We start from the raw sequence: 8,297 nt of genomic DNA on the forward strand, positions 1-8,297 counted from the left end.
ACATTCCATTCCGTTCTACTCGGTTACATTCCATTCCATTCCATTCCATTCCATTCCAATCCATTCCATTCCATTCCATTCCGTTCTACTCGGGTACATTCCGTTCCATTCCATTCCATTCCATTCCATTCCATTCCTTTCCGTTCTACTTTGGTACATTCCATTCCATTTCATTCCATTCCATTCCATTCCATTCCATTCCGTTCCGTTCTACTCGGTTACATTCCATTCAATTCCATTCCATTCCGTTCTACTCGGGTAGATTCCATTCCATTCCATTCCATTCCTTTCCATTCCATTGCATTCCATTGCATTGCATTGCACTCAATTCCATTCCATTCCATTCAATTCCATTCCATTGAATTCCATTCCATTCCATTGAATTCCATTCCATTCCATTCCATTCCATTCCATTCCATTCCATTCCATTCCATTCCATTCCATTCCATTGAATTCCATTCCATTCCATTCCATTCCATGGAATTCCATTCCATTCCATTCCATTCCATTCCATTCCATTCCATTCCATTCCATTCCATTCCATTGAATTCCATTCCATTCCATTTTATTCCATTCCATTGAATTCCATTCCGTTCCATTCCATTCCATTGAATTCCATTCCATTCCATTCCATTCCATTCCATTCCATTCCATGGAATTCCATTCCATTCCATTCCATTCCATTCCATTCCATCCCATTCCATTCCATTCCATTCCATTCCGTTCTACTCGTGTTGATTCCATTCTATTCCATTCCATTCCATTCGATCCCAATTGATTCCATTCGATTCCATTCAATTCCATTCGATTCCATTCCATTCCACTGCATTCCATTCCATTGAATTCCATTCCATTCCATTCCATTCCATTCCATTCCATTCCATGGAATTCCATTCCATTCCATTCCATTCCATTCCATAGAATTCCATTCCATTCCATTCCATTCCACTGAATTCCGTTCCATTCCATTCCATTCCGTTCCGTTCCGTTCCGTTCCGTTCCGTTGCGTTCCGTTCCGTTCCGTTGTGTTCCGTTCCGTTCTACTCGGGTTGATTCCATTCTATTCCATTCCATTCCAATCCATTCCGTTCCATTCCATTGAATTCCATTCCATTCCATTCCATTCCATTCCATTCCATTCCATTCCATTCCATTCCATGGAATTCCGTTCCATTCCATTCCATTCCGTTCCGTTCCGTCCCGTTCCGTTCCGTTCCGTTCCGTTCCGTTGCGTTCCGTTCCGTTCTACTCGGGTTGATTCCATTCTATTCCATTCCATTCCATTCGATTCCATTCGATTCCATTCGATTCCACTCCATTCCATTCCATAGAATTCCATTCCATTCCATTCCATTCCATTCCATTCCATTCCATTCCATTCCTTTCCATTGAATTCCATTCCATTCCATTCCATTCCATTGAATTCCATTCCATTCCATTCCATTCCATTCCATTCCATTCCATTCCATTCCATTCCATTCCATTCCATTCTACTGTTGTCCATTCCATTCCATTCCATTCCATTCCATTCCATTCCATTCCATTCCTTTCCATTCCATTGCATTCCATTGCATTCCATTCCATTCCATTCCATTCCATTCCATTCCATTCCACTCCACTCCACTCCACTCCACTCCATTCCACTCCACTCCACTCCTGTACATTCCATTCCATTCCATTCCATTCCATTCCGTGCTTCTCGGGTACATTCCGTTCCGTTCCATTCCATTCCATTCCATTCCATTCCGTTCCAGTGCACTCTACTCCACTCCACTCCACTCCACTCCACTCCGGTACATTCCATTCCATTCCATTCCATTCCATTCCATTCCATTCCATTCCATTTCCATTCCCATTCCATTTCCATTCCCGTTCCATTTCCATTCCCGTTTCTTTTCCATTCCCGTTCCATTTCCATTCCAGTTCCATTACCATTCCCGTTCCATTTCCATTCCCGATCCATTTCCATTCCCGTTCCTTTTCCATTCCCGTTCCATTTCCATTCCCGTTCCGTTACCATTCCCGTTCCATTTCCGTTCCCGTTCCGTTTCCGTTCCCGTTCCATTTCCGTTCTCGTTCCGTTTCCGTTCCCGTTCCATTTCCATTACCGTTCCATTTCCGTTCCCGTTCCATTTCCATTCCCGTTCCATTTCCATTCCCTTTCCATTTCCATTTCATTCCATTCCGTTCTGCTCGGGTACATTCCATTCCATTCCATTGCATTCCATTCCGTTCTGCTCCTGTGCATTCCATTCCATTCCATTCCGTTCCATTCCGTTCTACTTGGGTAGATTCCATTCCATTCCATTCCATTCCATTCAATTCCATTCCATTCCATTCCATTCTACTGGTGTCCATTCCATTCCATTCCATTCCATTCCATTCCATTCCATTCCATTGCATTCCATTCCATTCCATTCCATTCCATTCCGTTCCGTTCTACTCGGTTACATTCCATTCAATTCCATTCCATTCCGTTCTACTCGGGTAGATTCCATTCCATTCCATTCCATTCCTTTCCATTCCATTGCATTCCATTGCATTGCATTGCACTCAATTCCATTCCATTCCATTCCATTCCATTCCATTCCATTCCATTCCATTCCATTCCGTTCCGTTCAACTCGGTTACATTCCATTCAATTACATTCCATTCCGTTCTACTCGGTTACATTCCATTCCATTCCATTCCATTCCATTCCAATCCATTCCATTCCATTCCGTTCCGTTCAACTCGGTTACATTCCATTCAATTACATTCCATTCCGTTCTACTCGGTTACATTCCATTCCATTCCATTCCATTCCATTCCATTCCATTCCATTCCATTCCATTCCATTGAATTCCATTCCATTCCATTCCATTGAATTCCATTCCATTCCATTCCATTCCATGGAATTCCATTCCATTCCATTCCATTCCATTCCATTCCATTCCATTCCATTCCATTCCATTCCATTCCATTCCATTGAATTCCATTCCATTCCATTCCATTCCATGGAATTCCATTCCATTCCATTCCATTCCATTCCATTCCATTCCATTCCATTCCATTCCATTGAATTCCATTCCATTCCATTCCATTCCATTCCATTGAATTCCATTCCGTTCCATTCCATTCCATTGAATTCCATTCCATTCCATTCCATTCCATTCCATTCCATTCCATGGAATTCCATTCCATTCCATTCCATTCCATTCCATTCCATCCCATTCCATTCCATTCCATTCCATTCCATTCCATTCCGTTCTACTCGGGTTGATTCCATTCTATTCCATTCCATTCCATTCGATCCCAATTGATTCCATTCGATTCCATTCAATTCCATTCGATTCCATTCCATTCCACTCCATTCCATTCCATTGAATTCCATTCCATTCCATTCCATTCCATTCCATTCCATTCCATTCCATGGAATTCCATTCCATTCCATTCCATTCCATTCCATTCCATTCCACTGAATTCCGTTCCATTCCATTCCATTCCGTTCCGTTCCGTTCCGTTCCGTTCCGTTGCGTTCCGTTCCGTTCCGTTGTGTTCCGTTACGTTCTACTCGGGTTGATTCCATTCTATTCCATTCCATTCCAATCCATTCCGTTCCATTCCATTGAATTCCATTCCATTCCATTCCATTCCATTCCATTCCATTCCATTCCATGGAATTCCGTTCCATTCCATTCCATTCCGTTCCGTTCCGTCCCATTCCGTTCCGTTCCGTTCCGTTGCGTTCCGTTCCGTTCTACTCGGGTTGATTCCATTCTATTCCATTCCATTCCATTCGATTCCATTCGATTCCATTCGATTCCACTCCATTCCATTCCATAGAATTCCATTCCATTCCATTCCATTCCATTCCATTCCATTCCTTTCCATTGAATTCCATTCCATTCCATTCCATTCCATTGAATTCCATTCCATTCCATTCCATTCCATGGAATTCCATTCCATTCCATTCCATTCCATTCTACTGTTGTCCATTCCATTCCATTCCATTCCATTCCATTCCATTCCATTCCATTCCATTCCTTTCCATTCCATTGCATTCCATTGCATTACATTCCATTCCATTCCATTCCATTCCATTCCATTCCACTCCACTCCACTCCACTCCACTCCATTCCACTCCACTCCACTCCGGTACATTCCATTCCATTCCATTCCATTCCATTCCATTCCATTCCGTGCTTCTCGGGTACATTCCGTTCCGTTCCTTTCCATTCCATTCCATTCCATTCCGTTCCAGTGCACTCTACTCCACTCCACTCCACTCCACTCCACTCCGGTACATTCCATTCCATTCCATTCCATTCCATTCCATTCCATTTCCATTCCCATTCCATTTCCATTCCCGTTCCATTTCCATTCCCGTTTCTTTTCCATTCCCGTTCCATTTCCATTCCAGTTCCATTACCATTCCCGTTCCATTTCCATTCCCGATCCATTTCCATTCCCGTTCCTTTTCCATTCCCGTTCCATTTCCATTCCCGTTCCGTTACCATTCCCGTTCCATTTCCGTTCCCGTTCCGTTTCCGTTCCCGTTCCATTTCCGTTCTCGTTCCGTTTCCGTTCCCGTTCCATTTCCATTCCCGTTCCATTTCCGTTCCCGTTCCATTTCCATTCCCGTTCCATTTCCATTCCCTTTCCATTTCCATTTCATTCCATTCCGTTCTGCTCGGGTACATTCCATTCCATTCCATTGCATTCCATTCCGTTCTGCTCCTGTCCATTCCATTCCATTCCATTCCGTTCCATTCCGTTCTACTCGGGTAGATTCCATTCCATTCCATTCCATTCCATTCCATTCCATTCCATTCCATTCCATTCCATTCCATTCTACTGGTGTCCATTCCATTCCATTCCATTCCATTCCATTCCATTCCATTCCATTCCATTGCATTCCATTCCATTCCATTCCATTCCATTCCGTTCCGTTCTACTCGGTTACATTCCATTCAATTCCATTCCATTCCGTTCTACTCGGGTAGATTCCATTCCATTCCATTCCATTCCTTTCCATTCCATTGCATTCCATTGCATTGCATTGCACTCAATTCCATTCCATTCCATTCCATTCCATTCCATTCCATTCCGTTCCGTTCAACTCGGTTACATTCCATTCAATTACATTCCATTCCGTTCTACTCTGTTACATTCCATTCCATTCCATTCCATTCCATTCCAATCCATTCCATTCCATTCCATTCCGTTCTACTCGGGTACATTCCTTTCCATTCCATTCCATTCCATTCCATTCCATTCCATTCCATTCCGTTCTACTTTGGGACATTCCATTCCATTCCATTCCATTCCATTCCATTCCATTCCATTCCATTCCATTCCGTTCTACTCGGATTGATTCCATTCTATTCCATTCCATTCCATTCCATTCCATTCCATTCCATTCCATTCCATTCCATTCCATTCGATTCCATTCCATTCCATTCCATTGAATTCCATTCCATTCCATTCCATTCCATGGAATTCCATTCCATTCCATTCCATTCCATTCCATTCCATTCCATTGAATTCCATTCCATTCCATTCCATTCCATTCCATTGAATTCCATTCCATTCCATTCCATTCCATTCCATTGAATTCTATTCCGTTCCATTCCATTCCATTGAATTCCATTCCATTCCATTCCATTCCATTCCATTCCATTCCATTCCATTCCATTCCATTGAATTCCATTCCATTCCATTCCATTCCATTCCATCCCATTCCATTCCATTCCATTCCATTCCGTTCTACTCGGGTTGATTCCATTCTATTCCATTCCATTCCATTCGATCCCATTTGATTCCATTCGATTCCATTCAATTCCATTCGATTCCATTCCATTCCACTCCATTCCATTCCATTGAATTCCATTCCATTCCATTCCATTCCATTCCATTCCATTCCATTCCATTCCATTCCATTGAATTCCATTCCATTCCATTCCATTCCATTCCATTGAATTCCATTCCATTCCATTGAATTCCATTCCATTCCATTCCATTCCATTCCATTCCATTCCATTCCATTCCATTCTACTGGTGTCCATTCCATTCCATTCCATTCCATTCCATTCCATTCCATTCCATTCCATTCCTTTCCATTCCATTGCATTCCATTGCATTCCATTCCATTCCATTCCATTCCATTCCATTCCATTCCATTCCACTCCACTCCACTCCACTCCACTCCATTCCACTCCACTCCACTCCGGTACATTCCATTCCATTCCATTCCATTCCATTCCATTCCATTCCATTCCATTCCGTGCTTCTCGGGTACATTCCGTTCCGCTCCATTCCATTCCATTCCATTCCATTCCGTTCCAGTGCACTCTACTCCACTCCACTCCACTCCACTCCACTCCGGTACATTCCATTCCATTCCATTCCATTCCATTCCATTCCATTTCCATTCCCATTCCATTTCCATTCCCGTTCCATTTCCATTCCCGTTTCTTTTCCATTCCCGTTCCATTTCCATTCCAGTTCCATTACCATTCCCGTTCCATTTCCATTCCCGATCCATTTCCATTCCCGTTCCATTTCCATTCCCGTTCCATTTCCATTCCCGTTCCATTACCATTCCCGTTCCATTTCCGTTCCCGTTCCGTTTCCGTTCCCGTTCCATTTCCGTTCTCGTTCCGTTTCCGTTCCCGTTCCATTTCCATTCCCGTTCCATTTCCGTTCCCGTTCCATTTCCATTCCCGTTCCATTTCCATTCCCTTTCCATTTCCATTTCATTCCATTCCGTTCTGCTCGGGTACATTCCATTCCATTCCATTGCATTCCATTCCGTTCTGCTCCTGTCCATTCCATTCCATTCCAATCCGTTCCATTCCGTTCTACTCGGGTAGATTCCATTCCATTCCATTCCATTCCATTCCATTCCATTCCATTCCATTCCATTCTACTGGTGTCCATTCCATTCCATTCCATTCCATTCCATTCCATTGCATTCCATTCCATTCCGTTCCGTTCTACTCGGTTACATTCCATTCAATTCCATTCCATTCCGTTCTACTCGGGTAGATTCCATTCCATTCCATTCCATTCCTTTCCATTCCATTGCATTCCATTGCATTGCATTGCACTCAATTCCATTCCATTCCATTCCATTCCATTCCATTCCATTCCATTCCATTCCATTCCGTTCCGTTCAACTCGGTTACATTCCATTCAATTACATTCCATTCCGTTCTACTCGGTTACATTCCATTCCATTCCATTCCATTCCATTCCAATCCATTCCATTCCATTCCGTTCCGTTCTACTCGGTTACATTCCATTCAATTCCATTCCATTCCGTTCTACTCGGGTAGATTCCATTCCATTCCATTCCATTCCTTTCCATTCCATTGCATTCCATTGCATTGCATTGCACTCAATTCCATTCCATTCCATTCCATTCCATTCCATTGAATTCCATTCCATTCCATTGAATTCCATTCCATTCCATTCCATTCCATTCCATTCCATTCCATTCCATTCCATTGAATTCCATTCCATTCCATTCCATTCCATGGAATTCCATTCCATTCCATTCCATTCCATTCCATTCCATTCCATTCCATTCCATTCTACTGTTGTCCATTCCATTCCATTCCATTCCATTCCATTCCATTCCATTCCTTTCCATTCCATTGCATTCCATTGCATTCCATTCCATTCCATTCCATTCCATTCCATTCCATTCCACTCCACTCCACTCCACTCCACTCCATTCCACTCCACTCCACTCCGGTACATTCCATTCCATTCCAATCCATTCCATTCCATTCCATTCCGTTCTACTCGGGTACATTCCTTTCCATTCCATTCCATTCCATTCCATTCCATTCCATTCCATTCCGTTCTACTTTGGGACATTCCATTCCATTCCATTCCATTCCATTCCATTCCATTCCATTCCATTCCGTTCTACTCGGATTGATTCCATTCTATTCCATTCCATTCCATTCCATTCCATTCCATTCCATTCCATTCCATTCCATTCGATTCCATTCCATTCCATTCCATTGAATTCCATTCCATTCCATTCCATTCCATGGAATTCCATTCCATTCCATTCCATTCCATTCCATTCCATTCCATTGAATTCCATTCCATTCCATTCCATTCCATTCCATTGAATTCCATTCCATTCCATTCCATTCCATTCCATTCCATTCCATTCCATTCCATTGAATTCCATTCCATTCCATTCCATTCCATTCCATCCCATTCCATTCCATTCCATTCCATTCCGTTCTACTCGGGTTGATTCCATTCTATTCCATTCCATTCCATTCGATCCCATT

The sequence above is a fragment of the Gorilla gorilla genome, chromosome 18 (genome assembly GCF_029281585.2).
Source record: "Gorilla gorilla gorilla isolate KB3781 chromosome 18, NHGRI_mGorGor1-v2.1_pri, whole genome shotgun sequence".
NCBI lineage: Eukaryota > Metazoa > Chordata > Mammalia > Primates > Hominidae > Gorilla > Gorilla gorilla.